The sequence below is a fragment of the Notamacropus eugenii genome, chromosome 2, assembly GCF_028372415.1.
Source record: "Notamacropus eugenii isolate mMacEug1 chromosome 2, mMacEug1.pri_v2, whole genome shotgun sequence".
Classification (NCBI taxonomy): domain Eukaryota; kingdom Metazoa; phylum Chordata; class Mammalia; order Diprotodontia; family Macropodidae; genus Notamacropus; species Notamacropus eugenii.
Window position 1 is genome coordinate 195,313,471 of NC_092873.1, and position 26,896 is coordinate 195,340,366.

Consider the following 26,896-nt stretch of genomic DNA (forward strand, 5'->3'; position numbering starts at 1 on the left):
AGAGTGTGTTGGAGCCAGCTCTAACCATCTTGCAAGTCCAAGCCCAATTTATATTTTCAGTGTGAGTCTTTATATTTTAGAAATCCTCCACATTCACAAATGATGGCTAGATGTATTGTTTGGTTGATTGTCTAGACTTAAGAAAGTGTTATTAATGCAAACTGAAAATATATTTGAATTTTTTTCTGGGGACCCTGATTGTTAAATTCTTACCAGCATACCGCTGCTATATTTGAAGACTGTGAGTATGTATACTCAACTGATGGTCAGCATAGAGTGGTGGGAACAACATCATGACCCATGTCCAGCCGTTGGCTCCTCTGGGACCTCCCAAAGAGGGTCAATAATGCTAATATGGTACAGTCTTACTTAAGGCTTAGGTTTGTAAATAGTGAATGTGAAGTTCTATTCATTTTGTTTACATCCTATAAAAAAAATTGCTAACCAATATTTACAGTGTGTATCTTAGGCAAATGATAAAGGAAGAAGAGTTTGGGCATCTAGGCGGTACACTGATATAGCAGTAAACACCCCAGCGTACACAGGAGAGCCTGCTGCACAGGGTTTTAGATCTGCTTTTCTAAAAGGAAAGCAGCTTTTGAGGGGTCCACAATCACTTTAATCCAACACATATATCAACAGGGAAAACACAAGCAGGGCCAACAGACAGGGCTTCTAACTATCGATCATAAGCGATACACACATCACAGATCAACAGACAGACCCAACTCTCTGACCATTACATACATACATAGTTACCAGAGAGAGAAGCACCAACATCTGGGTTTTCAAAGCTCGGAATCTCCTTAATGGCAACCCAGAGTCTCATCTGGTACATGAACCTTCTTCCAAAAACTAAGCCCCAAAGCAAAACCTCACCTCAGAGTATATATATTCTTTACAGAGCCAGAGGGCATGACCCCTTGTGACCCAGTGCCTCACTAGCAATTTGCAAAAGATGTAGGCTCCTCATACAAAACAAGCCTCCCCCAATCAAGCCTCTCTCAATAGCCCTACCTGAGGCCTATCAATGGGGGGGGGGGGGGGGAAGATTTTTAACTCTCATTACAATTGGATAAAGTACCTCATTTTCTTCAATACAAATCTGGTCTTACACATTTACTAGTTGTATGACCTTGTGCAAGTCATTTAACCCTGTTTACCCCCGTTTTCTCATCTGTAAAGTGAACTGGAAAAGGAAATTGCAAAAACCACTCCAGCAATTAAATCCCAAATGGGGTCACAAATCATCGAACATTACTGAAAAATGACTGAACAGAAAGCAGAAAGTTTGTCTTCAGGGTTCCTCTCTGAGTTATGTTTACTCCATTCCTTACCATTTCTCCCTTTTTCTCTCCTTTTCCATCCTACTTCTCTTTTAAGGGAGGATTTTTATGGATATCTTAAAAAAGTCTCACATCTAGAAAGGATGTCCAATCTGATTAGCAGGAGTAGTAACATATCAGTGTCACTGGTTAAAGAATCCAGTAAGTTAAAATACATAAGTGGAAGAAATAAAGAAATTTCAAAGCTATTATTACTGAGGAAGCTTTTACTCTATTGTAGGTTGGCACATCCTCATGTGTCTCTAGTGTGCAATATCACATCAGATCAGAGGATTTAGAACTGAAGTGTCTGAAATGATCATCTAGTTCAACCTTCCCATTTTTTTAGGTGAAAAAACAGGCTTAGAGAGGTGGCTACTTGCCCAAGGTCACTCAGAACACGCTATTACTTTTAATCACAATGTCAGTATAACTCACAATATGGCTCTTCCCTTCACCTTTGCTTTAAAGGGCAATCATATTCCTCTTCTCTCCTGCTCTTATCTCCATTCTTACCCTTGGTTTATCCAAGGATAATTCTTTGAATGATCAAGGATTATTCTTTGATCCTCAGTTTTCTTCTGTCTTCCTTTTTTTTTTCTACTGAGATAAGAGGTAAAGGGGACACAAAATAAGAGTAAGAGAGAGAAAAAATGAAATTATATGTTAAGAAGATAGAGGAGAATAAATGGTATAGTAGCCATGAGGAGCTTTGTTACGTATATTATAAAATAAGCCCAGGATTTTGTGTTTCTATTTAAAATACTGCAGTAATTAATGAATTTTTAGAGCTAAGAAGACTAACCATCTCTTTTGCTTGGTGTTAGTTATTTGAAAAGCATTTTTTGGCTGTTCAAAGCTGTTCAAAGAGATTATAAAGTGGCCCTTTTTCTTTTTCTGTTTTACACATTGTAGAGAAAAGAAGTTGATTTTAAAAAGGAGAGATAGAAATGATAGTCTAGGAATAATTATATTCATAATCAATCAATTAGCAAGCATTTATTAAGGATTACAGCATTTCAGGCACAATGCTAGGAACTAGGGATACAAAAAAAATAGTAAAATAGTTGTGGATAATGATTTAAAGTTTGCAAAGCACTTTATGCAAAGCATCCCAAAAATCTTTATTCAGTTTTAAGCTCTTAAAGTTGAAAACTGAACTAATATTTTTGGGACACTGCGCATAGAATCTCATTTCAGGCTCACAACAACCCTATTAGACAGGTGCTATAAGTCTATGATCTTCATTTTACAGATGAGAAAACTGAGGTTCAGAGAGGTTAAGTGACTTGTCCAGTCACAGAGTCTGTAAGTGTCAGAGATGGATCTGAACCCATGGTTTACTGACTCATTACTGACTTCATTCACTAATGTGGTAAGGACTGAAAAGTTGTGGTTTGACCCTCAGTTGGTGAGGAATGACTATATCCTGGGACTCAGTCATATCTCAGACCATGACTTTGTAGCTACCTTCCTCTCCCCCACTTCCACCCCGCAAAAGAACCCCCAAACCAAAATAAAACAAACTAAACCAAACCCATATCATCCTATGTCTTAGCCCCTCAGGTCTTTTATTCTTTGTGTTTTCTAAGTGACAATTAGCTAATGTGTCAATTAACTAATCTGTGCTACATTAACAAAAGTTAAATGGGCCTTTGACAGACCTGGATTTCCAGAAAATGACAATACATTTAACATATGCAAAAACATATATATGCATTATATACATATACACACACACACACACACACACACACACACACACACACACACACAGCTGCAACTAGAAGTTTGTTCCTGGAATCAATGGGAAACAGGTAGAGGGAAATACAGAGGGAACAGGGAGCTCACTTGAAGTGTGGCCTCCTTAGGGAAGTACCTTAGAGACGGTACTGTCCAGAGCCTTCTCAATGTTGGTGCTCTGCCACAAAGCATGTATGTACACACACATACATATGCATACACATGCACATGCACACATACATATAGAGGATGTTCCAAAAATCTTGGTGCAGTTTTAAGTTTTTAATAGCTACTATTACTTAAATTTTAAGATATTAAAGCTTAAAATTAAACTAAGACCGTTAGAGAATCATATATATATATGATAATAATATATGTATATGTGTACACATGCTATTAATATGTACATATAAATAAATCTGTCAATCAATGGACAAGTATTTATTAAGGGACTACTATGCATTAGACCCTTTGCTAGATGATGGTGATATAATGACAGATGTAAAACAGTCTTTGCCCTCACAGGTCTTAATTTTATCTACACACATACATAATGCAGATGCGTGTCAGAATATAGACAATGCACATGTAGATTTGTAAATATATACACATACAAATACATGCACACACAATCATATGGTTTGTATAAGCTATGCACCTTCCTCAGTACCTGCTTTCTGTTTCCCTGCGACCATGGTGCTGATAATTCAAAGTTGTCACCACTAGATGGTGTGGAAGAAAAACTCTGAACTTTATATTTTAGCCAACTTCTGTTGCAAACAATTTGTTAATGGAGTGGTCTGCACAGGTAGAGTTTTCTCCCACTAGTAGGGATGATTCCTGGCAGACTTTGGCTAAAATGCAGAATACAGAACTTTCCTTCTGGTTAAATGTGACGCACATTCCAAAGCCTGATTGAAGCCAGAATGGTCCTCGATCACTCCTTTTCAAAATACTTTGGCACCAATTGAATAGAAATAAGTGAACCTTTTCAAATTCCTAAGGCGGTTTTTTTCAGAGCTGACCTGCCCTGTCTTGCTGGCTCCTCATTTAGGTTTATGGAATCTAACTGTTTTTTAAAAAGACCAAGTCTGTCAAACATGTTAAGAAGTATTTGTGCATATCTTTCTATTCACGTCGTTGTCTATAGGTGCCTTATATTCTACCCATTACAAACCTCAAATAATAGCAGTGCATTTTTTCCTATAATGCTATATATCGCCAAGCCCATCTGAGACTAAGCAAATTTCAGCCTCACCAAACCATTTGCAGTTTTATTAGGGAAATGCCTGAATAAACTCCTTAAAAATATTGCAAATAGCCCAGCTCCATGACCTATAGTCAAGCAGTATTTTCCTTGCCTTTTTCCTTAGTATAGGAGCCCAAGACTAGTGACCCTGTTAAGTGGGCAATAACTTAATTGATTCTAATTCCTGTGGCAATTCCAAGGTTGTTGGGAGCTTGTTTGGTCTATGTGAACTTGGTCTACGTTTTACTATAGGCCAATGTGTGTAAGATTATCTAAACAGAAATCTGGCAAAGTTTTATAGTAGATACAGGCAGAGCCAAAATACAACTGTCAGAGTGGCCACAAAGCAACAGCTATTATTCAGGTAGAATCTTATGCCAGGTTCTCATTGGTCAGAAAGGTCTAAAACCAACATTCCAAGAAGGATGATGCTCAAAAAAAAGCTCCCACTGTGAACAAGCCAGCTTAGCTGAAGCAACAAGGCATCCTACAGAAGAGAAAAGAGGTAGCATGTGCGGTCAAGCAAATCACCACCATTACCTCAACCCCTCTGTAGACCCTGATGCAGACAGTTCAAGAGCCAGAACCCAAGAGCCTCTGGAATAGCCATGTTTTTAGCCCAGTGACTGAAGCCCTCATTTTGGGAAGCAGCCCTCTGGAAGTGCAGCCTAGGTACAGCAATCACAGAAAGAATACTCTTGACTCTGATAACCACTCCACTTATTACAGTCTAGCGATTAGATTCATATGGAGGTCCATCAGAGAGGTAGTTCTAGAACTCTGCTGAGAAGGGATGTTACTAGGTGCTGCTTAGCACCAACACTGCTGTTAAGTGTCAAGTCTTCATTTTTGGATCCTCACACAATACTGTAAAAATACTTTAGCCCCTTTTGAGACGGAGGTTATAGGCAAAGTAAGTGTTCTAGCAACCTCTCCCCTATCCAAGGAAAGGACTTTCTACTCTAGCACAAAGAGGATGTCCAATGCTGCAAGGTCTGTAACCTCAGGGACAAAAGAATACTATATTGAACCCTTATGGGCCACCCTAACTGTAGTGGCTTTCTATACTATCAGGTTCTGCCTGGGTTTTGAATGAACTGAGTCATATAATATAAACCCACTTACCACTTCTGAAATTGGACTCTCCCAGTCACCGGCAACGCCTCCTCCTTTGACTGTGCAACCTTCACTTAGCTCTTCTTACTGTTGGTCCTTCATTTTTAAAGAGGTCTAATGATAAAGGGTGATGTCTTGGTTTGCAAGTGAATTGGATTTATGTGAGGCAGGGCTGTGCAAAGTCATCAGCTTTACTCTCTTTTCCAGAGTCATTGGAGTCCATCTGCAAGACTTAAATCAAGAGGACTGGTGATGGCCCTGAACGAAGAGGGAAATCATAGCCCTTTTAAGCTAAGGTATTTCCCAAGTCTCAGTTTGTCTGAGGTAAAGCCCATACAGTAATCAAAAGTTAGGTAAGAACTGAGGTAAAAGATGGGTTAGTTTGCCTTTACAAAAGAATCATTGAGGGGAAGATCTTCAGAGTTTGTGGTAAGAATAGGAACAATTGCTATTTACTCTCACTGGGAGCCATTAGAACCCCAAAAAGGAGAAAGTAAGGCTTGGGCTGGGACCTACTGTTGACCAATCAGACCCCAAAAGGATCAGAAAAGAGGACAGAATAATAAAACACCAATGTATATAACGCAACAAAAATCATTCAGAGCTTGTCTTGGTGGTAAATGAAAAGTATAGTATGGTAACAGGGAGCGTCAACAGATTAACTGGGACTATGAAGGTGGACTATTCATATTTTTAGCAGGAGCGGCTCCTCATCTTTTGAGGTTTGTGCCCTCTGAATGTGCATGAAGAGGTCTAAAGAGATTCCGTGACTGGTCTAAAGTCACACAGGTAAGGAGCAGAAGAGAGATTTGTAGCCAGGTCTTCCAACTTCTGACTCTTATTTGCTGGGATTGGAGGAATCCCACAGTTTTGTTCTGTAAAAATGACATAAGTTTATTTTCTGTGAGGAGGGAGATCATATGGATTGAGAGGAATCAGCACTGGCTAAGATACATGTACTTAAAATGTAACATTCTCAGCAGCACCTAAAAACTGGGGTTCTTAACCTGGGGTTATTGAAATTACTTTTTTTCTTTAACATTTTGATAGCTGCATTTCAACATAGTTGGTTTCTTCTGAAAACAATGTATTTTATGAATTTAAAAACATTATTCTGAGAAAGAGTCCATAGACTGACAAAGGGAGCCATAGCACAAAAAATGGTCTAATGGTAGTCATCTCTAGGGTGGGGTGAGATTAGGGAAGAAAACAAAAGGAAAAAAAAGAAATCTACATGAAAATTTTGTTGTATATTTGAAAGGAATAGTAAGTTGTGGATAGCAGATTTGCAATTTCATGTACAATCATCTTTTTTTTTTTTTACTATACTATGTTATGGAAATACTTATTCCATCAACTAAATAAAATTAAGATCCCTTACCTTATGAGACATGGCATGTGGTAAAGCCAATGGAATATGAAGGATCAGCCCTGTACCTAGGGACTTGTCTGTATGTTGTGATTTGAAAGTCACTAAAGCAAGACTCTAAACCCTGAAAACAATAATAATAATAATAAGTAACATTTGTATAGAACATTAAGGTTTGCAAAGCACTTTACAAATGCTATCTTATTTTATCCTTACAACTACGTTGGGAAGTAGGTATTATTCTTATCCCAGTTTTATAGATAAGAGGAACAAAAGCAGGGAGAGATTATGTGATTTTTCCAGGGTCACACAACCAGTAAGCATTTGAATCAGGATTTGAACTCAGATTTTCCTGTCTCTGGCTCCAGTGTGCTCTCTTCACCACACTACCAAAATATTCACCCCTCTAAATTAGACAATAAAAGCACAATGAGGAGAAAACTTATCCATGAGTTGAAACTCACTTGAGTGAAAACTCACTTTCTAAAAATAATTATATTTTCAATATGTTTTAAAATGTTTAAGGAAAACATTTGAAAAACAAACTCTGGCAGTGGAAGCCTAGATAGCTAAGTGTCAGCAAAGTTGTCTGATGGCTTCTAGATAATCTAGGTAAAGTGCTTCCCCCTTATGTGTTAGGGAGTGAGGATGGGTAGAAACAGAAGCAGGTAGGTCATCAGGGCACAACGAAAACCACCTACCCCTCTTGTGCTCAGTCTTTTTTTTTTTTTAATAGAAAAACAAGACCAGAATACTGGAGGGTCCCTATGGTCTTCCATTTAACTTTTTATCAGGGATAAACACAGTATAAAATGTGAAAGAAGGCTTAGTTCTTGTTTACTATTGATACCAAGCTTGAGACTTAATTGATTGTTGACTTCAAGATCTGGGTTGTTAACATAGTACAACTTGGGCTGCTGACTGAAGTACAAAAGCTAGTCAACGAGAAGGCGGGAATTACTCTTCCTCAGGCTTGCCTAGTATTACCTATGTGGCCAACACAAGACAGCATAGCTAGGCTCAATTAAATTCGTGCTTTATCCTTGATAAGTATTCTTTCTATGATATGGTTAAATAAGCCTGTTTTTGTTAAGTGTTAGATGGTCTATAAGTGTCTCATGTTATTCTAATTTTGAACCTAAATCACCAGACCAGACAGAATTGTGCCCAGCTTGAACATATTCAGTGTTATCCAGGGGGAGGTGGGTAAATATTTCACAATCAGATTGGCCCCCAAATAATGTATCCATGACATACTTTTTTAAGTTTAATAAGCATTACAAACATTTTCTCCTGCATTTTTAGGCTAGACAATGAACAGAATAGTAAGTCAAGCTCTGATTTGTAGCATTTACTGATTTCTGAGGTGTAAATGCTTACAGTGAATATTCAATAACTGGCTCTCAGATCAGGTGTGAGCTGGCTCCAGAACACCTCTGATGTGAGCACAATGATAACTTATCTATAAATGTCAACATTTATCTATCAATGTCAAGCATGCTCCTGGGCCTGGGTCTCACTGCATATCATAAAATGGAAGGAGCAAGACAGAAAGTGACAGAAGATAAAAGGAAGCTTGCTATTTCTGAATCTGGAATTCCAGAAAGTACAGGAGAGGCAAAGCAAAAGAACCCAGCAAAAGTAGAAAAATGGAGTATACACTAACATCATATGAAGCACAAAGAATGAGAATGAATAGATAAATTGTCTTGATGGGGACTTAAAAATGGGGGGAGAACTGAAAAAGTATATATGTATTAAAATTAAAGCAGTTAATTAATCAAGTACATTTGCTTTTCAACTCTCTAAGAATATGTTTCAGAATAGTGCATCAATTAATAAACATTTATTAAGTGCCTACTATGTTCCAGAGCGTGTGCTAGCCCTGAACCAGGTGATGATCTGTTTTGTTAGCGGGAGTTTTCTCAGTTGGGGTTCCCCAAATCAATATAATCATAGGTTCAATAAAAAAAAATCTGTTTGTATTGATACTTTGGAGGCAGCTAGGTATCTCAGTGGAAAGAATGCTGGGTCTAGAGTCAGAAAGACCTAGGTTCAAATCCAGCCTCAGACACTCGCTAGTTGAGTGACTCTGGGCAAGTCACTTATCCTCTGTTTGCCTTAATTCACTGGAGAAGGAAATGGCAAACCACTCCAGTATCTATGACAGGAAAAATCCCATATAGCATCACAGAGTCAGACACAGCTGAATGACTGAGCAACAATAGCTACACAAATCAATGCTCAATGTCAAGTTTCTAATAAAGGGTTACATTTTTAAAAAATCAACTACAATTGCCCTTATGAGTGAAGGGGGAGCACTGGTTGCAGTTCTAAGCTTGTAGCTTATCTACACAGAGTTGGTTAATGAGAACATGAGATCTGCTGAATTGAGATGAATCATAAGTAATTCAGAGCTTGAAAGGAGAATGCTGAGTGATTCCAAAACAGGATTTGTGTGCCCAGAGAGGAAGATTGATGAGGTGATATCAGAAACCTAAGTTCTTCCCTTGAAAAAAGATACAGATGAAGCCATATTGTTGTATAATTTTTGATGATAGCATCTGGTCCAACCCTTCCATTTTATATGAGGAAGCTGAAATTCAGAGAGGTTACTGATGCATCCAAGGTATACACTGGCTAGAATAACAGCAGCAGTAGCTGGAACTGGAATTACAACCCAAGTCTCCTAACTCTAGGGTTCCTTCAACATTTCCAATATCCTAGGTTCTATTAAAGCTTATTTTCTGTCAGCTTCAATGGCAACCTTAAAAATGTTATTAGCAACATTGGTACCAAATTAATTTTATTTCAGAGGGAGTAGTAGACCAAGATTGTATCTGTAATGCCAAGATTACAGAAGTTTGGGAGACTTCACAGGGTGAAAAGCCTTAGGGCTCCTACATGTGCTATGGCCAATAGGCTGCAACTTCTTAAAATGTTATTTACATAGGGAAAAACAATCAGATCCGAGTTCTAGCTAAATGCTTTCTAGTCATTTTTTTTGAGGGAGGCTTTAGTGATCTAGTGGACAAGTTGTGTAACTATTACAATCTGTAAATGCAGTGTTAATTTAATAAAAATGTAGTGTTCTACTCCCTAGATACGTCACAAGTGAATGGGAGTGTTGGCAATTAGCTGGCAGATGGTTGAGGAAAAAGCATAATGTGGGAAACTGACCACCCTCTCTTTCCCTTCTGGGACTTTGACCTCAGAGTGACTCACATATTGCCTGGATCTCGGTTTTATGAGAAAGGCTAATATGGGGTTGGAGCAAGTTTCTTGGAGAAGATTTGAGAGGCATTAATTACAGCAGATCTAAGTATAGGAACAAAAAGCAAGTTATTTTAACTCATTTTGAAACTTCCCTCACCCCATCAAACCTAGAGAGAATCTTTTGTTATTTCATGATTTTCCGATCAAAGATGTCATAGGTGGGAAAAATTTCAGCAACTAAGGAAGTGTTAGGAACTTTAAAAGAGGAGTTAGAACATGTTAAGAAAGCTGAGTTAAATCCATTTTCTCTACTGAATGCCCTTCACAGACTAAGGTCCAGTCTTCTCATTTTGGCTTTTGATGTTCATTTATCTTTCAAGCCTAACTCCTCCCGAAGTATGACCAACCTGCTAGAGATGCTACATTTTTCATGAGGAAAATTGAAACTAGAGCATTTCTATAGGAATATGGCTTTGTGTTCCTGTACTTTCTACCATTCAGTATTAGCTCTAGTTAAGAGTGTGATCCTTTCTTTCAGATCCACGGGATCTCATTCTGTTGTTTCTATGGCTGAATCTACAAGGACAGGCAAAAGTGAGTGAGACAAAGATAGTATCCATTCTATTTGAACTGGTCTGATGGACTAAGTATATGAAACTAAAATTACTGCAATTTGGAGATCTATAAATCTATTTAAATTACTGTTCACAAAGTTATTGAATTTTTTAGCTTATGCTAGACATCAGAGATTTGTGCTCTTATTTTAATTAACATTTCCTTTTTATTTGGTTTGTATAAAAATTGTCAGTTTGTTGATATAAATAGATCAATGACGAAGGAGCTAATGGTATCATCCATTGGGATTGGTGAATGTTATACTCTGGATATTCAAGTCAGCATTTTTAATCTAGCCATCGTTGCTGCCTTTTCATTTAAGTGAATTTTTCAAGTTCCTTCAGATACCTAAGGATTGCTACTGAGTGATCTGGTCTTTTTTTCTATAGCTGTAGGACATGCCTGACAATATTCCCTTGCACAAAAGGCTCCTTAGGCTCCCTTTCATCTCTAGGATAGAATAACAACTTTTTATTGATGGACGATGAAAGAATTCCCATAGGAGGTGGCATTTGAGATGGACCTTGAAGGAAGCTAAGATGCATGCTTTGCTATTTGGGTTCTAGATTTTGCCTTGTCCCCTGATTTGTGTTTGTGCTTTGCTTTCTGCCTGTCCAGGCTTGTTTCTACTTCTGCAAACATCACTGGAGGAATGTATCCTTTGGAGAACGGTTAGCTATTCCCACCAAATTCTCACCAACTGCCTAGGGTACAGGCAAGCCCATCTGGTTGAAATGATAGGTCACTATGAGAGAGGTGACATGTGCCAAGTGAGTCAAACCACCACCACCATCTTGACTACCTCTTCCTCTAAAGCCCTGATAGTTACAGTCCAAGACTCTAAACTGAAGAGCCTGATCCAAGCCTTATATCTGTAACTGAGGGAAGCAATCGCTGTGGAGAAGGAGTCCATTTTCCTTGCCAACCATCAACACCAACCACTGACCAATTGTCACCACTGGGTAGGAAACCTGAAGAGCCTTAGGAGTAGCAGCACCTCTTCAAGCCACCTGTTCTATTTCAAGACTAGCCCTACTACCCATCATCCAGGAAATAGGTCCAGCCATATCCACTAGCTACCAAGCAATGGGCACCTGGGATGGGGGTAGGGGAAGGAAGCCTGCTCAGCTGAAGCAGCAAGGCACCTTGAGAAAGAGAGAAAGGAATCTGCTTGTGCTTGACAGATCAAACCATGATCACCACCACAAACACTACTTTTCCTGCTCTAGAAGATGAATTAAAAAGGGGAAAGAAAGAAAATGGGGAGATCACTTAGGAAGCAATTGTAATAGATTACATGAGAGGTCAATAGTACCTGAACTAGCATAAGGGTCATGAGCTGGGGATGGGAGGGGATGTAAGAGATATTTTGGAGGTAGAATTGATAAAGCTTGGAAAAATGATTGGAGGTGAGGGTAGAATGGGAAAAGAAGAGCTAATGATGACTACAAAGATATGAATATGATGTTTCAGAAGCATGATGTAAGGAAATTTGTGGAAGAATCAGGTTTGGTAGTGAAGATAAAAATTTTGTTTTGGACAAGTAGAGTTTGAGACACCACAGGACATCCAAGCAGTGATTTCTAGTAGGTGATTGGTGATTTGGGACTAGTGTTCTGGAAAGTTTGGTCAGACACTTGAGATGGACATGAGCTGGGCCCAGAATTAAAAGGGAAGGAGAGAGTGGCCCAGATTACATTTGGGAAAAAAATGGTGTGTTTTCAAAAATCTTCACCCTCCCCCCCTACTTTTTCCAAATTTTTGCAACAACAACAAACTACATATTATTTTTTCATGGGTTTTCTCCTGGTGATTCTAGATGGCTGCTGTGAATTATGGAACACCACAAACTCCAAAGAATCAAAATGGTGCCTCACCCAAAAGGGCAACAGAGTGATGCCCGGTATTTTTTTGAGTAGGCTGCAGCACATCACCAGTGTCTGTTCTCATAGCATCTCTCCTAATCCAAGGTTGAAGAGGTATTACGTATACATCTGAAGTTCCTTATTTTTATCTTAAGTCCTTGAGCATCTGAATTTCTCACTTCTGCTTTGAATAGCTCAATATGTTGGCCTGCACTTTCACAGACTGAGTCCATTAAAATGCAAATAACTGATGAAACAGGCAGAATTCAGACTACATCTCTTATAAAGCAGGCTTCTGTGAGCCTCATCAATGGCTGAGCAGTCCAGCTTTCCTCTTGTATGCATTTAAACAGAGATGAATCACGGCACTATAATCACCCTCATGAATGTAGCAATTAGTTGGATTTTGGGGTGTCTTTTTCATTTGTTCACAAGAGGGACAATTTTAATCAGAGCCAAATGACAATTAAAATCTGAGCTTGATAGACTGGACCAATTCAGGGAATCAAGGAGGTAAGCTGCTTCAACTTTCTGGGCCTCAGTTTCCTCATTGGTTAAATGAGGGGGCTGGTCTAGACTGCCTTTCCAAAATTTCTAATTCTATTCATTCTAATCTGCAGTTTAGAACATGAAGTTTCGTACAGGGTGTGATGCTGTCTATCTGTCTTACCTAAATGAGTCCTTTCCCATTACCAGTTTATAGTGGCAGGTAAGGAACAGAAGAACATGGGCACCCAGAGACCATAACCTGTATCTCCATTTGCTTCCTGGAGTTAGGAAAGCATTGTGGTAGAGATCACTGATTTTTGAGTCAGAGGGCCCTGGATTAAATTTTGCCCCTGCTACTTATTGCCTGTATGTCCTTGACCAAGTCAAATAACTTTGCTGGGCCTCAGTTTCCTCCATTATAAAATGAGGGTGCTGGATTAGATAACTTTTAAGCTCTCTCTAAGTTGAAATCATGGTGATCTTATGATTTGAGGTGTCTAAAAATCTGCTGCTTAACCTACGATACTTACCAGTTAGATTTTTTTTCCCTTTTTATTGATACCTGGTAGCCATATCTTGTCAATGCTCTGGAAGAGCAGGGCCTACTCATTAATCCACTCTCACAATTGATCAAGAAAGGAACTCTGTCATGCTCTGTGTCTCTGGTGGCAACTGGCCATTTGGCAGTCTGAGGGCCCTCTTGGCTCTAGGGGCTCAGCATATTGATACTAAGCTTAGGATGGACACTTGATCTGCAGTTCGTAGTTACTGCAGCTCAGACTAGCAAGTAGCTGGGATTATAGATATGTATCATAAAGCCTAGTGGATCTTTTATTTTAAAAAAGATTTTTTAGTGTCATTTGTTATTTTTTTAAAGCAACGTATATCATACTCAGTGTCGTTTTTCCTTCCCATGGGCAGAAAGCCATCTCTTATACAAAGGATTAACAAAAGGAAAAGAAAATGAGGAAGAAGGGGAAAGAAAATCAGTAAAATTGATCAACACATTGAAAAAACATGACATTACAGGTAATGTTTCATACCTGCAAAACTCGCAACTTGGGAAAAGATCAGATGTTTTTTATATCTCTTCTTTAGGCAAAGCCTGTTTTTGATATGAATTCCTTAGAGTATATACCTAGCAGAAGAATCTATAGGTCAAAGGGTATGGCCATTACTTCATTTGCAAATTTCAAAATGCTTTAAAGTAGTTTTAGAGATTCATAGTTCTATCAACAATGCATTAGTATGTATGTCTTTCCACAGACCCTCCAACACTGACTAGGTTCATCTTTTGTCATCTTTGTTGATTTTTCTGGGCATGAAGTCAAAACATAAGGTTGTTTTGATTATATTTCTCTTATTATTAGTGTTTCAGAGCATTCTTTCATATAGTTCTTAATAGTATGTTATTTTTTGAGAACTGTTTGATCACATCCTTTGACTACTTTTTTTATTGGGGAATGGTTTTTGATCTAGAATATATTTTTGTTAGTTGTCTATGTATCTTGGATACCAAATCCTTATTAGAGAAAACTCATACAAAATATTTTCCCCTAGTTAATTACTTCCTTTCTTATTCAAGATGCAACTTTTTGTGCAAAAGCATTTTAGATCCATGTAATCAAAATATTCTATTTTATCTTTTATACTTGCCTCTATCCCTCATATGCTTAATAATTAATTTCTGACCTATAACTGTTAAAAGGTAGAAGATCTTTTACTCTCTCATATTTAATATTCAGGTCATGCATCCATTTTCAATATATTATGAAATACAGTATAAGATGCTTGTTTAAGCCTAATTTCTGCCAAACTACTTTCTAGTTTTGTCAGTAGTTTTAAGCAATTTATATTTTAGTTTATCAAATACTGGGTTACTGAATGCATTATTTCTGAATCTCATTTGTCTGCTTTCTTCCATTGATTTCTATATTTAATTAATAATAACATTAGCTAATATTTATATAGCATATTTATTTACCATGTATTTATCTCTACATACCAGGCACTGTGTGAAGTACTTTTTTTTTTTTTTTAGCAAATATTATCTTATTTGATCCTTACAACAATCTTGAGAATTAGGTGCTATTACTCTCATTTTACAGAAAACTGAGGTAAACAGTGTTAAGTGACTTGCCCAAGATCACACACCTAGTAAGAATATGGGGCTATATTTGAACTCAGGACTTCCTGACTGCAGGCTCAGCACTCTATCTACTGTGCTATCTCACTGTCGAACATACCAAATGATTTTAATGAATGTTGACTTGTATTAAATTTTAAGCATTGGAAGTATTATTTCCACTTAATTCCTTACCTTTCCCCATCCTCATTATTTTCCTTGATATTCTAAATCTTCTGTTCCTCCAAATTAATTTTGTTATCTTATCAATTTCTGTATTGTATCTCTTTGGTAACTTGATTGGGATATCATCAATTATGCAAATTAACTTGGTAGTATTAGAATTTTCATTAGAATAGAATGTTTCATCCATGAGTACTAGATATTCTTTCAAATATTTAAGTTGCTTTAAAAAAAAATTTCTATAAGATATACTTTGTAACTGACTCTACTTAAGGACTGGGTATGCTTGTGTAAATTGACTCCTAAATATTTTATGCATTTTTCAGTTCTTTTGAATAGGATTTCCCCTTCCAATAGTGCATTTTACTAATTGGATCTTATCAACAATTCAAAGAATGATAAAACTTGAGAAGACATGAATTTTGTACAGTCAAATAAAACAAGCATCAGTTGTGTTTACATATACAGATTAGTTGGAAAAGGAAATTAGCTAAGCTCAAGCAACAAGTTATTTTGAAAACCACTGATTGGTAACCAATTACATGAGCAAATTTGATAAGCTGTTTTCAAATGAAAGGGATATTTAATTGAATCTAAGTGGAGATTTTTCAAAGTTGTGTGTCTGTATATGTATATAGTCAATGTGATAAGCAGTTATGTGTTTCCCTCCCAGGTTTGCTTGTCAATAGAGGTTTTCTGGGTGAAGCCAGGGTTTTGCCACTGTCATTTGATCCTGACCTTGGTAGACCCTTCACCTGCAACACCCATTTGTATTTTTAATGATGTTCTGATCTCTGCTTGGTGAGCATCACTCAAGACCATTACAAAATCCCCAGGGAGTTATTAATCCTATGTCCTCTGAGTACCACTGGATTGAAGATTAGATTTTGTGTACTCATTACATCCCACTTTAATAAAGCAGACCTCCTTGCACAGTATATACAGATAATGATAACTGGAAAATGCTTCATTTGTAAACATCTCCAAATTTAATTGTGCTTTCAGAGGAATGCAAGAGAACCTCGAGTGCAATTCCAAGGCCACACACTCAGGGATGGATGCACTGTGATGGAAGTAATAAGACACATACATAATGGCTCAGTGGGTAAAAACAAAAAAAAAAATTCTCCATTATCTTCTTTCACAAAAATGAATTGAATTAGGAAGACAGATGTATTTTTCTATTGAGACTTATTATGCTATATTTAGGAACACTGAAACTTTAATTACACAGACTATATTTCTTTACCAAACTATTTGTTGCAAATTGGTTGTTAATGCTTTTGAAATGTTAATGATTTGCATTTTTATGCCTTTTATTTCACATATTCAGCACATCTGGTTGACCAACGATGCCTTTCAAATGTAATTTTAACAAAAGACAGCAGTGGAAATTTGACAGGTAACCACTGACAAAAGAATGGACTTGATTATCCTCACACAGAACCATTCTATTAACTGTTGAATGCTTACTGTCCTCAGTGTTATAAATACTAGTAGGCATATCTGTACACTTTACTTGGATGCTACATGTATAGATGTTATTTGACTAATCCATAATTTTCTATAGAATCACTTCTACAGTAAAGCACCATCTGATGCCTTATTATTGTTTGGAAATGATCCCAAGTTTTGAAAGGCAGTGAAAATATCAGAAAGTACTAGAAAAGTTGAGAGTAGAGACCCAGGGAAGAAGCAACAGTTTCTACCTTCTACAGATTACCTTCCTTGTATTTGGAGAGGTTCACCAACAGAATATAGGCTACAGCAACTCGTGAAACCCAGATATCTGGAGGATTAAGATTTATGTTTGTAGAGGTAATACTGATACTACTGAGGAACCTTTGAAGTATAAAATACAGGTCAAGGAACTGTTCCACCTTTTGCTTAATTTCTTATTTTCTGTTCATGACAGTGGAATAAGGGGTATAGACAATGGTCATAAGATAGTGCAGGACTACATTCTCATAAAGCATTGGTCCTCAGGAACATGTCTGACAGAAATTTCCAGGACTATAATTTCTGTGAGAATGTGTCCTTGGGCATAATGTGATTGGATCAGGAGGAAAATGGAGAATACTGTAGAGAGGAAATGAAGGTGTGGGCTTTCTCAGTGATAACTGTTCTAGTCTATAGTAGTACACTTTTCTTACTAGTAGTAATAGAAAGAAAAAGTAGTATTTTTCTTAGTAAAGGGTTTTCTAATAACTATTGATTTTTTTATATTTGAAACTATTCTATTTGTTGTAAACAAAATTGATTATTTTATCTCTTTTGATCTTCTCTGTCCCTTCATCTTCTATTCATAGTTGTAAAAGATATCTCCTTTCATGTTTTCTTTAAACATTAGAAGCACCAGGAATGTTAATTAACGCAATTTAAAAAAATAATTTTGTAATGAAATAAAAATTTTCATCCCATTACTCTTTTCTTTACCTTGTAGATAAAAAAATATACCGCATAAGTTGACACAGTTTGTCCTTTCAGGCATAGATATACAAATATACTGTATCAATTGACACCCTCGAGCCTTCAAGATATTCTTAAATTCTATTCCTCCTAAGTGCCAATTTGTTTATGATGAAAGTTTTTAATAGCCAGGTCATATGTCTACTTTGGACCTTACTGTGGCATACAGTGTTAGATATTGGCATGTCTGTTTTGTCAGACTGCTTTCCAGTTTTTTAAAGTTTTATTTTTTCTACATCAAATACTGAGTTGGGGTCCTTGGGTTAATCAAACATAATGGTACTATGTTTGTTGGTTTCTAGATTTAATCAACTTGATCAACTTTTTAATTATTATTTAATCAGTATTATTTAATCAATTTTGATGATTAAGATTTGGTACTACTCTGCTTTCATCACAATTAAAAAAACAATCTCTTGAGAATTTTGACATTTTGTTCTCCTGTTGAATCATGTCCATCTTTTTCTAGGTTTTTTTTTTTTTTTTGGTAATTTGACTGGTATGACACTGAAAAAATAAATCAAATTATGTAATATTATGATTTGTAGTATATTGACATGAGCCAATCAAGGGTAATCAATGTCTCAAATTTTTTATCTACATTTATTTCTATAAAATATTTGTTTTTTGTAATTATATCCATATAATTCCTCTGTATGTCTTGGTAGATTAACCCTCAGACACTTTATACACTCTTTAATTATTTTGAACAGAATTTCTCTTTCTATATCTTCCTGCTGGATTTTATTGGTAATATATAGAAAGGGAGATAATTTAAGCAGCTTTATTTTGCATCCCGCTACTTTGCTGAAGTTGCCAGTTGTTTCAATTAATTATTAGTTGACTCTTTCTGTCTAAGTAGATCATCATATCTTCAAAAATTGGTAATTTTGTTTCCATATATTTATTACTTAGTTTTTTTATCTTACTGTTTGAGCTAGCATTTAAATAAGAGTGGTGATAATGTTCATGCTTGCTTTCCCCCTGATCTTATGGAAAGGCTTCTAGTGTTTTCCTTTTACATACACAATAAAATGACTCTGTTTTTTTTATCAATATTATTTATTATATAATTGGAAGTCCATTTATTCCTATGGTTTTAATGTTTTTTATAAAAATAGAAATGTATATCATATAAAATTCTTTTGCCAATAAATTTTTCTACATCTATTGATAATTACATGTTCTTTCATTGTCTTAATAATTTAGTCTATTATATTTATAGTTTATTCCTGGTATATATTGAAGTTGGTCACAATGTAAATAATTTTAATATGTTGTTCTGGCTTCTTTGCTACTACTTTATTCAATATTTTTCCATCAATATTCATTATGAATATTGGTCTATATTGATTTTGTCTCTTTCCTGGTTTTGGTATTAAGACCACATTAATTTCACAGAAAGAATATGGTGAAACTTTACATAATATTTGTGAAAACTTTATATAATATTGGGATTAATTTTTCTTTGAATGTTTTATAGAATTCTTTCTAAATTCATCTGGTCTTGATATTTTTCCCCTTTAGGAATTCCTTTATGGCTTGTTCAAATTATTTTTCTGTGATTTGTTTATTTGAATTTCATATCTCCTATTCTGATAATGTGAGTATATTATATTTGAGTAAATATCCACCTATGTAATTTAATATATCACATTTTGGAGCATACACCTGGGAAAATAGTTTCTATGGGTTCTGTAAGTGAAGTAGATATGTCTTAGCATAGAGGTATTTGGTGACAGGCATTATTCTAGGTTTAAGGAAGATAGGCAGAGGGGGACTTAGGTTTCCTTCTTAGGCTATTCAGATCATGTCACAGTGCCTTGTAGAGATCAGGCATTTAATAAATGTTTTTTGACTTAGGTAAGAATAGTGATATGGAGACATGGCTCAAGAACACAGTTCATATGGAAAAAGATCTTAGGATTTTAGTGGACAACAAGTTCAATATGAGTCAATAAGGTAATATGGTAGTATGGCCTATTCAACAAGAACATATTAAACCTCTACTGGGATCTAGATGAAATGAAAACCAGTTTCTATCCTCAAGTAGCTATATTCTACTGTGAGGATATACCATGCAAATAGAATACATGTGTATGTATAATATATAATATATATGTGTGTATATATGTGCGTGTGCATATTCTTCACAGTATCTTCACAGTAGAATGTAGGCTACAAATACTCATATATTTGTGTATACATGATCTAATTATATAGCTATGTAGTTACATGGATGTGTATGTATTACGCATATATGCACATTAATTATACATATATATATCTTCTCTTTCTCTATGTGATTATTTGAGGTAAAAAAGAGTACCACAATCTAGGAGAATCGGGAAACTCTCCAACAGATGGTGGCACAAAAGCAAAACCTTGAAGGAAGCTGGGAACTCTCTGAGGTGGAGGGAAGGAGGAATTACATTCCAGGCATGGGGCATGAATTGGAATGCCAAGTACGGAAAAAAGCAGGCAGCCCAGTTTGCCAAAGATAAAGTATGTAGAGTGGGGAAATTTGTAATAAACATGAAAAGGTAGGCTGGATCAGATTGGGAAAGGCTTTAAATGACATGTTGGGTGTTTGAATTTTGTCCTAGAAAAAAGAAAGAGCTATTGGGAGCAAGGGATAGACATATGAATTGTGTTTTAGGAGATTATTTTCTGTGTATATGTTATATATATATATATATATATATATATATATATATACACACATATATATATACATATCCAGTAGAATTTAAGCTCCTTGAAGGGAAGGATTGTTTTGTTTTTGTTTTTTTGTATTTTCAATGCTTAGCACTGTGCCATGTGTGTCAAGGAGGCATCTAATCAATACTTATTAAATTGAATTGAAATAGAATTATCTTGGTTCTAGTGTGATGATACACACACACACCAGATAATTTTGGATGAGCATGGAGACCTATCACGATGACAATATTAGATGACTTAGGGTTTGGCATGGAATAAGGAAGAGAAAGAGCTGACATGTGTATTATACAAGTTGAAGTTTGGGGTCTTCAGGCATCATGGGGCCATAATATGACCACATTTGGAAAGTTTAAGACAAAGAAGCATGTGGGATGTGCACTGACAACTCTGCCTCCTTTACACTTGTGTGTAGGGATAGATTTATCTAGATCTTTTAAAAAATGCAAGGGGCCAGAGAGACTGATCATTTGAAATTGAATCCAGAAGTATGGTGTACAGGTATGTAGGGGTTGGTCAGGAAAGTGCTCTGATCAACTTGATGAACTAATAGGGTGGTGAGCCTCTGTTTGAGACTGATTTTATCTTCCTGTGGAGGGTATGGACATGCCCACTGATAATCTCATTGAGAGTATTAGGGGGATATCTATTGGGCAATGTCCAGAAACATCTTATTGAGAGGTAACAGTAGCTCCTTTAGTCTCACTCATGGAGATGAATCAATCATCTTGGGCTATTGCAGATTGAATAGGAATGAATTGGTTGGCTCAGGTTGTTTTGTGTTGAGCTAATGAAAAGAGTTCCTTGCAGAGCTGGTCTTTTCCCTTTTAGGAGAGGTATTGAGAGAGTGCAGCACAGATTAAATAGCAGGAGAGTTAAATGCTATCCTGGTTTTGGGGAGGAGTTAGGGGTGGGGAAAACCTGTGCATGCACATGGCCTCTCCCTAGGGAGTAACTAATGACATATTGGGGTACAGATTCATCGCCATTCTATATATTCTCACCCACATAAACTGAAAGGTAGCAGGCAGCAAGGGACAGTTGTGAAGGTCTTTCAATCACACGGTCCTGGAAGACCTAGCTGTGGAGACACAGTGATTGATATAGTCTGAGACATAGGAGTAGAAAGGGGAATCACATGGATGATCTGTGGGAGCTTCTGAACCCCAACTTTCTAGGGAAAGAGTCATTCCTGGGCAACTCAAGCCTCTTGAAGGGGTGGGAAGAAAACGGTCGTCCTTACAGTCATGAAGCTGGAGGGACCACAAGGGACTGGGCTCTGACCCAGGGGCACAAAATACCCAAACCGTGCTTTATGGAGCTATCATTAGTCTTTTCGGACAGTGCAGGTTCAATGACTGCCTGTCTTAGTCTTATTTTTGGAGAGAGCACAAGAATTAAGATAGTCCCATAAGGGAAGTGTCTTGTGCACATCCCAGTCAAAATGAGACTCACCAGGGGTAGCTAGATAGTGCAGTGGACGGAGCACTGGCCCTGGAGTCAGGAGGACCTAAGTTCAAATCTGACTTCAGACACTTGCTAGCTGGGTGACTCTGGGCAAGTCACTTAACTCCTATTGCCTCTGAGAAAAGAAAATGAGGCTCACCAGAATTTTGGGGAGGGGGAAGACTTTTATAAAAGTAACCTTAAGTTCATTTCCCTTCTGAGGAGAATATAAACATGAGAGAGATGCTATGAATGCAAAGGATTTAATGTTTCTGGGAAGACAAGTCAGTCTTATTGGAGGAGGAAGGGAGAATGATATGAACTGATTATGAAGGACAGCACATCCTTTACAATTTTTCTGTATTTACTGTTGAATGAACTAAAGGTTGTCCCATATCTGATGTGAATTTGTTACCTTAAATACATGAGAAGTGCGGACTCTTTTCCACACATCTGTGAAGACCTTGACAGGAGATACATCCAAGCTAGATCCTGAGATTTCTCAGAGGCAATTCCAACGGGGACAAGATTAGGGATAATTGCAGCGGACACTGTCTCCAAGATTGAACCCATTTTCTTTGGGCCCAGAGCACTGGGTACCAGCCAAGGGTTATAGATGTTTTTAGGCCTAAACTTGGAGCCACTTGTAAAACACAGCCTACAAATTTTAGCTTCTTTTAGCTTTAAGGTAAAGCAGGGCAAAACTTTTCATGGAGCCATGTGGGGACATGGATGGCTTCCATCCACAACAAGCAGAAAAGCAAAAGTAAAGAGTGATCACAGAACCATAGAATTTCAGAGATGCAAAGGATCTCAGAGGTCATCAAACGCAACTTGTATTCTAAAAACATTCCCTTTTCCAACACACTCTTCAAATGGTCAACCGGTCTTTGCTAAAAGACCTCAAAAGGGGAGCCCACCACCTCCTGAGGCAGTCTGTCCTACTTTTTGAAAGCTTCAATTGCTAGGAAGTTTTTCCTGACATCATTAAATCTAAATTTGCCTCTTAGCAACTTCTACCATCTGTCTCAGAGCTCGTTGATGTAACAGCCCTTCAAATGCTTGAAGACAGTGACCATGTGGTGCCACTGAGATTTCTCTAAGTTATAAATCTCTGGCTCCTTTAACCACTTCTCACATGGCATGATTATAAGGTCTTTTCCCATCTTGACTACCGTTCTCTCACACCAGTTGTAGGCCTTTCAAAAAGGAAAACTTGAAATGTAGATGTTCTCTCCTTTAAAAGCAAAAGATAGCTCAAATCAGTGGCAAAGACTTCTTTTCAACCAGAAGCTTCTATGTATTGGCAGCTCCCATTACCATTATTTTCTCTATCAGGCCTAATTTTGCCAACAATCTTGTTGCAACTCTTGAATTCAACATCACATATTTTCTATTAAATTAACTTACAGGCCCTGGTACTAGATTCTATGACTCTTAGCTACTAAAAATTCTTTAATCCTGTAGTTTCAAATTGTTGTTTAAGGCTCAGCACAGGAGGGTTTTAAAACTCAGATTCTTACTAATAATGCCAGTAGTAGTTTGTTGTTAGCAGTAGAGACTGTGCTGTTTATACTTCTTTTCATGACTAACACTAAGCACTGAGGCCCAAGTGGATGGAGATGTCCGTGGTAGGTTACCTTGCTGTTCTATCATCAACACGTACACTTTGGGAGCTAGTATACTGCTGCATGTACAGTTAACATAATAACTGTTTGTAGACTGGCCATGAAAGTTGGTCACATTCATGTTTGCAGCAGATCTCTTCTGTATTAATCACAAAGTGTCACAACAAGGTTAAATAACAAAAGCTTACTATGTCCTTGATTTTGTTTAAAGGCAACTCTATCCCAGTGACCTGATTTTAAAGAAGTGTCTTTTCTTGGGAATAGCAAGCAAATAACTGTTTCCTATGGGAACGCATGACACTACCAAGTCATTTCTAGTCTCTGAAATAGCAGTATCCTTTTCAAAAGACTCATGGAAATATAATCTAAAAACATCTACAAGTGGTCAAAGGTGCAAAAGGTTTTCAATTTATAAAATATTCCTTCATTCCCTTGGCCTCAATTTGTGATTATTCAGCCTAAATTTTACACTTGTTCTACCTCAGAAAAGAATTTACTAAAGGGAAAACAACAGCAAATTATGTTTCTCCATGTCTCTTTATGGTTACAAATGATAACGTATATAATTTGATTCTTACAATTAAAAAAGGAGGGGGCTAGCCTAGTTAATTTCTTGGTCTCTTTCAGCTCAATTCTAATGAGCACTGTGTTCAGGTCTGGGCACTCCATTTTAGGAAGGCCATTGATAAATCAGAAAATGGAAAGCAAACGATCCGGGGAAGGGACTAAGTTCATGCAATGTGAGGATCTGGAGACAGGAAGACCTGGATTCAGATCCCACATCTAACATTTATTATCTATGTGACCATGGGCAAGTCATTTCATATCTCTGAGCCTGAGTTTCCTGTTCTGTAAGATGAGCATATTAGACTAGATGTTCTCCGAGATCCCTTCCATTCCTAAATCTATGATCTTAGGAGAAACAAAAATTTAGTGGGAAATGGTGTCATATGGAAAAAGCAGGCTTGTTTTGCATGGCCTCAGAGGGCAAATATAGAAGCAATGTGTAGAAGTTGAAAAGAGGCAACTTATGTTTGATGTCAGGGAAAAATAAACAAACCACCATCAGAGCTATCTAAAAGTGGAACAAGATACCTCAGAAGGCAATGAATCCCCTATGAAGGGAAGTCTTCAAGCAAAGGCTAGAAAACCACTTTGGAATATGTTTTAGAAGGAATTATTTTTTACGTATAATTTGGACTGGAGAGACTCTGAGGGCCCTTCAAGTCTGACATTCAGTGATTCTGCAATCCCAAAGTGAAGTAAGTAGAGCTATCATCATCATTTATAGATGAGGAAACAGACAGCAATATTAAATGATTTGGCTAAGATCACAAGTGCTGGACAGAAACCTTGAATCCAAGCTTTCTGATCCCACAGATCCCCATTACAGTTCTCATAAAACCACATCGTATTTTTAAGGAAATATAGCTTAAGGGGCGGGGGAAGTTCACTGAACTTGATTTGGAGAAAACAAACTATTTTGAAGCATTTTATACAACAATTTGCATAAATACAATGGTTTATTGCAGATACTTTATGCATTAAAGCAAGTCTGGAAGAATCTTTTCAACACTTTGTCAGCACCTTTGTGTTTCCATATGTCCTTGAAAGCAATTAAAATGAATTTCTTTAAAAACATTCCTTAATTTAGATGATATTTCTTCTGGTTAGGCCAAATTAGTGAGATTTTACTAAGTTGAAATGCTTAAGAGAAAAATTTTGAAGTAGTTTTCTTTGCTTAGCTTATACATAGGTTACCATAATGGCTCTGGAGGAGAAAGTGAGGCTGGTGACTTTGCACAGCTCTCCCTCACTTAAATCCAATTCAATTGGCAAGTTATGTTATCTTCCTGATGTCATGGTCCTCTTCAAGAATGAAGGACAAACCACAACAACAACCACACACAAGGTTCCTCTCCTATTCAGATAATGAATGCTCAATGTATGAAAAGATAATAATCAATAGAGCTAGTTGTAGTAACACAATTTAGAATAATGTCTAATTCCACAGCCTTTGACAATGCTCAAAGTACAACTAGTGTCATGGAGACCTTCAAATGAAGTGACAAATTGCAAGTAACACCACTTGAGTATTCATCATAATGCAAGAGCAGAATAAAAAAAAAAAGAAAAAACCCCTTTTCACTGTTAAAAAAGACACTGAAAATTTCATCTCAATTTAAAAAGCTGGTTTATATGTTTCCCATGCTGAGATACTCAGGATGAGAGCTATTCAAATTGGCATTTTAGCCTAGAAATGATAGAACTGCTGTTTTTAGTTTTTAGAAATAATTTTGTCTTTTTTTCTCTCTTAAACTGTCACTAAATCAAACCAGTTCCATTTCTCTTTCCTTCATTATTTGGCAAACTTATTTTTGACTAGGGAAAGCCTAATAGATTATAGATCTAAGAGCCTAATCAGTCTTTTAAATAGTGAAAGAAGGAATGAGTTATATAGATATTTGGAAACATATAGATGACTTGGCATGGTGTATCAGAAAGAGTACAGGATTTGGAGACATTCATTCCTAGGCAGGACTTGAGTTCTGGTTGTACCACCCAGTATGGGCAAGTCACTCTCTTCTCTGGGACTTAGTTACTTTATCTATAAAAGAATATTGAACTAAACACAAAAATTCTTAACCTTTTTTGGGGGCATTCTGGAGAATTCTGTGGGCACCTATAATGTTTTAAAATGAATCAAACAAATAGGATTACAAAGGAAACCGAATTATATTTAAATACAGTTATTAAAATATTAAAGAAACAAGTTCACAGATTCCCAGTTAAGAACTCCTAGAACATGTTTAAGGTCTCCTCTGGTACTAACATTTCTGTGATTTTGAATTTTTCTCTTTTCATCTGATGTTTTTGGTTTTTTGTAAGTCTCATGGTTTTTAAGGTCTTCTAAAGTTACAGAGTAGTTTATTATATTCTGTTCATAGATTTAGCACTGAACAGACCATAGAGAACATCCAAATTCAGCCTCTTTATTTTACAGATGAGGGAACTGAGGGACAAAGAGATTAAATTACATGTGTTAGGGTCACACAGATGTGAGAGAATTCTTCAACAGACCTTAAAAGCAACTTATTACATATCTTCCTAGGGATGCTACTAGAATAACTTCAAGGTTTCACTAGGGTTTGTCTATAAATTTTGTGATTCTATATTCCAGTTCATCTTTAGCTAGAAATGCTTTGCTAAATAAGTGTCCTGAAAATCTCTAGTGGATAAGGATAGAGGGAAGGAAGCTTGGTACAGTGTGATAAGAAGTACAGTCAAAAGACTAGCTCAGTCACTTACTAACTGTGGGATTTGGAGCAAATCACTT

The 26,896-nt window shown here is 36.8% G+C and overlaps 1 long non-coding RNA gene across 1 annotated transcript; it reads left to right on the forward strand.

Moving 5' to 3' along the window:
* The first annotated feature begins 5,640 nt into the window (after nucleotides 1-5,640).
* On the forward strand, nucleotides 5,641-11,341 carry LOC140526676 (uncharacterized). Its single transcript, XR_011974475.1, has 3 exons — nucleotides 5,641-5,729; nucleotides 10,557-10,612; nucleotides 11,252-11,341. It is a non-coding gene; the product is annotated as an uncharacterized lncRNA (long non-coding RNA).
* The last annotated feature ends 15,555 nt before the right edge of the window (nucleotides 11,342-26,896 follow it).